The 8,838-nt window shown below is 34.9% G+C and overlaps 1 non-coding gene across 1 annotated transcript; it reads right to left on the reverse strand.

Annotated features, from left to right (window-relative positions):
- Positions 1–705: 705 nt before the first annotated feature.
- Positions 706–778, reverse strand: TRNAM-CAU (transfer RNA methionine (anticodon CAU)). The gene has a single exon. It is a non-coding gene; the product is annotated as a tRNA-Met (tRNA).
- Between the last annotated feature and the right edge of the window lie 8,060 nt (positions 779–8,838).

The following is an 8,838-nucleotide window of genomic DNA, read 5'->3' on the forward strand; positions in this document are numbered from 1 at the left end:
TCTTTATCTTTATGTCTGCTATCTCTAGGAGGTATTCCTCCATTAGCAGGTTTTTTTGGAAAACTTTATCTATTCTGGTGTGGATGGCAAGCAGGTTCCTATTTATTAGTTTCGATAGGGCTCTTTATGAGTGTTATTTCAATATATTATTATCTGAAAATAATTAAGTTATTAATGACTGAAAGAAACAAAGAAATAACTCCCTACGTGCAAAATTATAGATTATCTTCTTCAATCTCAAAAAATTATATCGAATTTAGTATGATTGTATGTGTAATGGCATCTACTTTACTGGGAATAGTAATGAATCCAATTGTTGCAATTGCCCAGGATACATTATTTTAGAAATTTATTTCTATAAATCTTCTACTTACTGAAAAAAGTAAGAATTGCCCTCATATTCTTAAAATTCTTAAAATTGCAGGGAATAGGCTTAAATTATCAGATGAACTTCTAATTACAAAATCAACTTGATCGTTAAATTAGAAGTTCATTTTGTACCATAAATATACATTTTCATTATGAGAAAAAGTCGTTCAAACGTGCGTAAATAAAATATTTGTAATTCTGTTCTATTTTAAATAGAAAAGAATTACAAAAACATGGACGTAGATAATCTAATCTCGACACTTAATTGAATCGAGATAACCTTGCTCTTTCATCTAAAAGTTATTGTGAGCAGAGCACAATAACTTTTTATTGTAGTACATCCAGCAGGAATTGAACCCGCGACTTCCCAATTATGAGTTGGGTGCTTTAACCATTCAGCCATGGATGCCATGTAGAATAATTATTAAATACCTACAATATTTATTAAATGCCTAAGTTTAGCTTAAGCGTAGAGTTTAATAGACTACTAATTAAATAAATAATTATTAGCTAATACAAGATAACTCTAACACCCCCCCTTAAGATGAACTTAGGGAGTAGCTAAAAAACTAAATGCATGAAGCAAAAAATGCAACTACATGATGAAGGCAAATTTGGGTCTCGACAACAAGGCCTGATGAGGTACCCAATCACAACCAAATCTCTATGAACCGAAGAAATAGAGAAAACCACGTGGGAAAAAACTCTACTCCAAAAAGAGATGAAAAAGTAAGAAGAACACCACTGAAGTAGGAAATAGCTACAAACACTGTCGAAGAGTAACTGCTGATCTGAAGAATCTCCACTGAAATAGAACATGACCAGGTAGAGAAGACTGTAATCTGCATGAGTGCCCTCAAATGACACTACTCGAATCAGATGGCAAACAAAGGCAAACAACTGAACTCAAAGATACAAATGGTATGGGAAACTAAAGCCTGAAGAGCTGATCAATCGAACCACTGAAGCATTAGAACCAATAGGACAAACCTCCCCATAATGTTGAAAAGGAAGAGGGGTAGGTACATTGAAAAGGACGACCAACAGGAACTGCACGACGAAGAACCAAGAACATCGAAGGCGCAGAGAAAGTACATAGTGTCGTGGAAGGAACACTCACTTGACACACAACATGAGGTGAATGTCATGGAAGGAAAACTCACTAGACAAAGGTAGATGGAAAACAAGGCAAACGTCAACCCCCTCATGGCACTTTATAAGTAGTGCATGTACAATAAGGCACAAGATGTGCAAGATCCCAAGTAAACAATGCATGATGACACTTTATCTCAATGTGTTTGCATTAAAGAAGCTACAATGATAAGAAGACTAGAAATAGAAAGGAGAACCAAAATAGAGACATCCTACTCAGAGAAGAGATCCCAAGACCTGAAACAACCAAGATATCCACAGAGTGTTGAAAAAGAAAAAAACTGAAGAAAATATTCCTGGAGCATAATATAGAAAGAAAACTCATATGGATGGAAATTACACAGGACAATCTTTCCAATGATATAAAGTTTTCAAAAAACAGAGTTCGGATGCTCATTCCGTGGCTCCCGGAGTGCAAAAAGGAACCTCTGGCTTTGACAGAAAAACACACTATCAAAAAGGAAAAATCAAGTTTATGATTTTTCAAAAGATTTTTTGGAGGAGGGTTTCAAGTTTTTTCAGAGTTTTTTATTGGATCTGGGGTAGTTGTTTTGTTTCTCATCATTTTGGGCTCAACCGGACCTCACCGTTGAGCTCAAAACGCCCCAAAACCCCCATTTCCATATAAAATTTGTCAAATTTTGACAAATTTTAGTTCTAGAATTTTTTCTTTGGTTTTGCCTTTTTTTGGCACGAATTTTGAGAAATTTGTCAAAAAAATCATTAAAAAACAAAATTTAGAGAAGTTTGGGCAAAAAAAGACCTCATTGTTGGCTTCCGAAGGGCGTTTCTAGTCATTTTGATATATAATTAGACCTATTTTGGTGACAAGTGCATCTGGGCCATGATTTTTTCATTGAAACGCTTTACGAGGCACAAACATCTGTACGACTGTACCTGCAAATGCTTCAGAAAATTTTCGTCAAAAAAAATTAAAAAAAAAAATATTTTTTAACCCTTTTTATGCCCTAAAAGAGGGGTTTTTTTTATTTTGGCCGTAACTTGGTCATACAGAGGTGTTTTTCGACAAATCTTATATCGTCGGAAAGCTCTTTTCGAGCTCTGATACCATGAAGAAGTTGAGGAAATACAACTTCAAAGATCCCAAGAACACCTGCATGCAAATACCTGTCACAAGAGAAGAATGGAGGCACATAAAGCAAAAAAACATAAATGCTCTGAAGAAGAAGATTATCATTCAGAAAGGGAATCAATTTATGGAAAAGTACAATACAATCCTTATAAAAGGATAATAGCAACCCTAAAGGTGTGCAACCCTAAAGAAACCCTAAAGGGATAAAGTGTATTTAATAATAATTATTAAATACCTACAATATTTATTAAATGCTCAAGTTTAGCTTAAGTGTAGAGTTTAATAGACTAATAATTAAATAAATAATTATTAGCTAATACAAGATAACTCTAACAAGGAATGTCAAATGGGAAAGCAAGTTAGAACAACCTTTAAGAGTATTTATGAGAAATCCAATAATGTTCTTGATTTGATTCATACCGACTTGTGTGGTTTGGCAAGAACAAGAAGTCTACAAGGAGATAGATACTTTATGCTAATTATTGATGATTATTCTAGAATGTGTTGGGTTACTTTTCTCAGGGAGAAATCAGAAGCTTTTGGAAAATTCAAGTTATACAAGGCAATGGTAGAGAATGAAACCAGTAAGAAAATCAAAAGTTTGAGATCTGATCAAGGAGGAGAATTTACATCTAAGGAATTTAATACATTATGTTAAGTGAATGGAATCAAAAAATAATTATTAGCACCCTGGACACCTCAGTAGAATGGAATTGTGGAAAGGAAGAACAAAACTATTCTGGAAGCAGCTAGAAGCATGATATTGGAAGAAAATCTACCTCATGTGTATTGGAGAGAAGCAGTGAATACAACGGTTTACACTTTCAACATAGTTCACATCAAAGGTGAAACCGGTAAGACCCCTTATGAACTATGGTTTGGTAATACTCCTACTCTTAAATACTTCATAATATTTGGAAGCAAATGCTATATTGGGAGAGATAAGTATGTTGGTAAATTTGATCCTAGAAGTGATGAAGGAATATTTCTTGGTTATTCATCTAAAAGCAAGGCATATAGATGTTTTAATAAAAGGTTGCAGAAGATCATTGAAAGTGCTAATGTGAAGATAGATGAACACTTTAGAGGAAATTCAATGTCTGTAGATTCTAAACCGGCAGTTGAGATGATCATAAATGAACCAATACAAAGTGCACCGGTGCAAAATGTGGATCCAGTCACACTGGCATCATTAGAGAATTCCATAGTGACTGAAGAACAACAACATGTGAATAAACCTAGGTATGTAAGACTGAATCACTTAGGGAATCAGATAATTGGGAATAAGTATCAAGGTGTTATGACAAGAGGAAGACTGGCAAATGAAGAGGTATGCTTAATTTCTCAAATTGAACCAACATCCGTTATTAAAGCATGCCAAGAATAACATTGGATAAAAGCAATGGAAGATGAATTAGAACAAATTGAAAAGAACAATACATGGACATTAGTTCCCCGACCTAAAGACAAAAATGTAATTGGAACTAAATGGGTATTCAGAAATAAACTTAATGAAGATGGTAAGGTAATCAGGAGCAAAGCAAGATTAGTGTGTAAAGGATATTCATAGGAGGGAATTGATTATAATGAAACCTTTGCACCGGTAGCTAGAATTGAGGCAATTAGATTATTTCTTGCATTTGCAGCTCATAAGAACTATAAAGTATATCAGATGGATGTAAAATGTGCATTTCTGAATGGTGATCTTGAAGAGGAAGTTTACATTGAATAGCCTGATGGATTTTTATTGACAAATGCTAAAGATATGGTTTGCAGATTAAGGGAAGCTTTGTATGGATTGAAACAAGCTCCTAGAGCTTGGTATGCTAGATTGGAAAAATATCTTTTGAAGCTTGGTTACACTAAAGGTAATGCTGATATCAACTTATATTTCAAAGTGACTAATGATGACATCTTGGTTATTAAAGTTTTTGTTGATGATATCATTTTTGGAGGAGAAGATGGATTGTGTAAGGACTTTGCTAACAAGATGCAGGAAGAATTTGAAATGTCTATGATTGGGGAGATAAAATTCTTTTTAGGATTGCAAATTTCACAAACTGATAGAGGTATATTCATATGTCAAACAAAATACTTGAAGGAACTATTGAAGAAATTTGGTATGGAAAACTCTAAACCAGTAAGTACTTCTATGACTACAATTGATAAATTGACATTGAAGGATGATTCAACTCCTGTTAATATGACAAGATACAAATCTATGATTGGAGGTTTACTATATTTAACACAAACAAGACCTGATATAATGAATGCAATATGTATTGTTTCAAGATTTCAGAGTAATCCTAAAGAAAATCATGAATCAACAGTAAAAATGATTTTTCGGTATCTACAAGGCACAACAAATCTTGGTTTATCGTATCCTAAAGATGAAAATTTTGATTTATGTGCATACACCAATGCAAATTGGGAAGGAGATGTAGATGACAAGAAGAGTACCACTGGCAGAGCATTCTTTCTTGGTAGCAGATTGGTTTCATGGATAAGCAAGAAGCAGAGTTGTACATCATTATCAATAGCGCCGCGACATGGCAACTAAAGGAAGGGTGCTCAGAAAGAAGACCTCTTGATCCATTGGCGCCAAAAATTTAAATATTCAAAAGAATCAATGGCAGAGATGTGTGTATCCCATCAGATTTTGTTCGAAGTGAAAAGCTGGTGAAAGGTATTCAAGGCGATGTGCAAAGAACATAATGGTGTGCGGTTCTGTGTTTTCTTAGATAAGAACTTGTCAATGCTCTGGCACAAGATGATCCACCGGCATTATGAAGCTGACGATAGTTGTTTCCAAATTTTGGGTAATAGGAAATTACCCTTTCAGCCATTTTCCAAATGAATGCCTAGTGAATTAATGAAGCATGCATCCCATAAAGAATGTTAGATTTCTCCCTCAAACTGCAATGGCACAAAAATACAACTTTTGCAATAAATGACTGTTAGGGTAAGATTTTTTTTCGAATTATTTTGAAGCTTGTTGCATCCTGATTTCTATAAAAGGATACCAAGGCTACCTAGAAAAGGGACACAAATTTTTGTAGCTAAACTCTGGCAAAATTAATATAGGCCTTTGTCTTAGCAATTTCTGAGCCAAATATGAAGTACTTGTAACCTTCTGACAGAGGAATGAAATATACAATGTAGCAACTAATTGTACTCAGGTATTATGGATTAAGAAAATGTTAAAGGACATAAAGGTAAAATGCAAAGAACCTATAATCATCTATTGTGATAATTCAACAGCAATTGATATATCAAAGAATGCGGTATTTCACTCTAAGACTAAGCATGTTTCTATCAAATATAATTTTCTGAAATAGAATGTTGAAGCAAAAGAAGTAAGATTGGTTTATGTGAATACTAAAGAGAAGATTGCAGATATCTTTACTAAGTCTTTGCCTAAGGAAACCTTTGAATATCTCAGAGAGCAGCTTGGGGTAATACTCTCACCAGTAGAGACTTAAATAATTGAAGTTTGACATCAAACTGACAGAAACTAACAGAGAATTTTTTTTCCAGCTTTGATGGAGGAGAGCTACTTCTCAGGGGGAGTAGTTGGTTGTATGTTCTTGTATTTTTTTATTGCTTTGGCATTTGATGTCAAAGGAGGAGAGAGATATGGAAAAACATTATGGGGTGAGAGATCTATGGAAAAACATTCTTTGGAGAGATATTATTCATTGAGGGAGAGATATATACTCTTTGTATTTTGATTTTGATTTCTGGTATTGATCTATTCTGGAGATTGTTGGTTTTTGGTTTTTGCCATTTTGCTTTGACACTTAGATGTTTTTCCATCTAGTGTTGCCATCAATGCCAAATGGGGAGATTATTGGTATTATGGATGTGTTGCATTAGTTTTGTCATTGATGTCAACACTTATCCTTCTGGAGATCTACATTGCTGATTTAGCATTATGGTTATATTGGTTTACTGTTGAACCGACACATTGTATTCACTGGCAAGGTCAGTGACTTATGCACAGTCACCGGTGTATGCTCATTGGCAGGTTATATGGTTCACCGACATAGATGATGACTTGTTATCATTTGGAGATCACTTGATTATGTCAAAGACATGGTTTGGATACTTGGTTTTGGTGTTTTGGTTATTGGTCTAATCGGGTTGACATATTTGTTGTTACCAACAGATTGGTCTAGGTTATGGACCGGTATGTGTTATCTATTCCAAATCAGCACAACGCATTATGGAGATGATTTATTGATTGGATATTGTTGTAAATGTATTGAGCCAACATGATGCATCGCATCAAGACTTATTTGTAATTGATTTAATTGTAATATTCTTAGTGAGTCGACCTACACATTTGGTCTTAGGTTGTGTATATATGTAAGATCCCATTTTTGAGATGATAGAAAGGATATGGTTATTGATGAATACTAAGAGGGGGAGGTGAATTAGTGTACAAATAAATATTGAACTCAAACACTTAAACAGTTTAGCAATAAACTGGTATAATAGTTTTACTAACAAACCGGTTAAGACAAATGCAAACCAAACAGCAAATAAGGCATTCACCCACAGGAGCACAATCACCATAACACAAGAGATTTTGACGTGGAAACCCAAATGGGAAAAACCACAATGAGATAAAACTCACAAGTAACTATCTGCAGAATAGTAACTAGACTGGTTAAGGTCAGACCGGTTAAGGTCATACAATGTTCTTTCACCAGAATAGATCCTGTTAGGAATCTCAATCTCTGTTAGGAGATAAGTCCGATTAAAGACTACCTTGTGAGAGGATTTCAAATCCGTAGTTGTGAACCACCTTGTTAGAGGATTTACAAAGGCTTTGTTAGGCCTACCCGGTTAAGGGTTTCAGACTTGTCGAAGATGTGAGTAATCAACAAGTGAGTGATCTAAATAATAGCACAGTATGCTTGGTTAGATCCTTGATAGCTCATTGTTAATGCATTTTAGCATTACTTCAGTCTTCAAAATCTCCACACTCTATTTCTTCACACAAAACTGATCTTCTTCTATGGTCACACATACAAAAACCTCATCAACCACCTAGAACCCTAACAACAACTAAAACCCTAGACATGATGTCCTTGTAAAGGAATCTGATTTCATGTCGGTCCAATAGGATTACATTGCAAGTTCCTAGGTTCAGTGCATCTGGACACATTTGGTAACATAACACAAAATCACCGCCAAAGTGTTGGTGGATGATAACTCATCACAAAAATACCGGTTGGTAGCTCATCACAGAGTAATACCGGTTCATACATTTAACCGATTACCAGTTCACACATTTTACCAATTACTGGTTTGTCAAAATGAAGACTAGGAAAAATGATAACAACCGATTTGTTCCTTCGTACCGCTTTGGGATCCTCGAACTGCTTGAGTCTTCATACGTCATGGGTCTTCATACCGCTTGAGATCAGTAAACACTTTTAGCAAAACACCAATAGTCTAAAGACTATAATACATAATACCGGTTGGAACAAATACCAGTTGAGCATAACTCATACATATAAAAAGTGATCTCAAAGCAAGTGTGTGTCCATCAATGACAATCACAACATCATCATCAAAAATTCCAACAATCCCCCCTTTGGCATTGATGGCAACACTTAAGAAAATTTTTGACATCTAAATGTTTTACAACAAAATATGCCATAATCAAAATTACTCCCCCTAAGCATATACACTATCCCTTTTGCAGAAAATACAATGTATACTGCTCCCTTAAAGAGATAACATGAAAGTATATATAGCATTCATCAAAATTTTAAATACAAAATACTACTCCCCCTTTGTCAACAATGACAAAGTATTGCAGAATAACCCCTGTTTCTCATTATCATTAATATAATAAATGTTTATGACAATAATGAGTGAAACTTATCAAAAACCAATTTAAAATCCTACATAAAGGTCTTCATGGATAAAGACCATGATTCAAGTAATGAGGTAGCCACCTCACTTTCTGTTTGCATCTGGGATACCTGTTCCTCCATGGCATCTATTGTGCTCATCTCTTGAGTGACCGTTAAGGCATCCAGATTAAGATAGCACTTCTGAAGTATTTGTAGTCTGGGTAGTAGGACCAGTTGAAGTTCTTGCAAATCTCTGGTCTGGTTGCTGATCTCCAACTCTATTCTGGCGGACTGGAGCTAAAACCAGTGAACAGTTTGCCCATATGTAGTAAAGGAATCATAGGGTGTCTTGAA

The sequence above is a fragment of the Cryptomeria japonica genome, chromosome 2 (assembly GCF_030272615.1).
Source record: "Cryptomeria japonica chromosome 2, Sugi_1.0, whole genome shotgun sequence".
In the NCBI taxonomy this organism is placed as follows: Eukaryota; Viridiplantae; Streptophyta; class Pinopsida; order Cupressales; family Cupressaceae; genus Cryptomeria; species Cryptomeria japonica.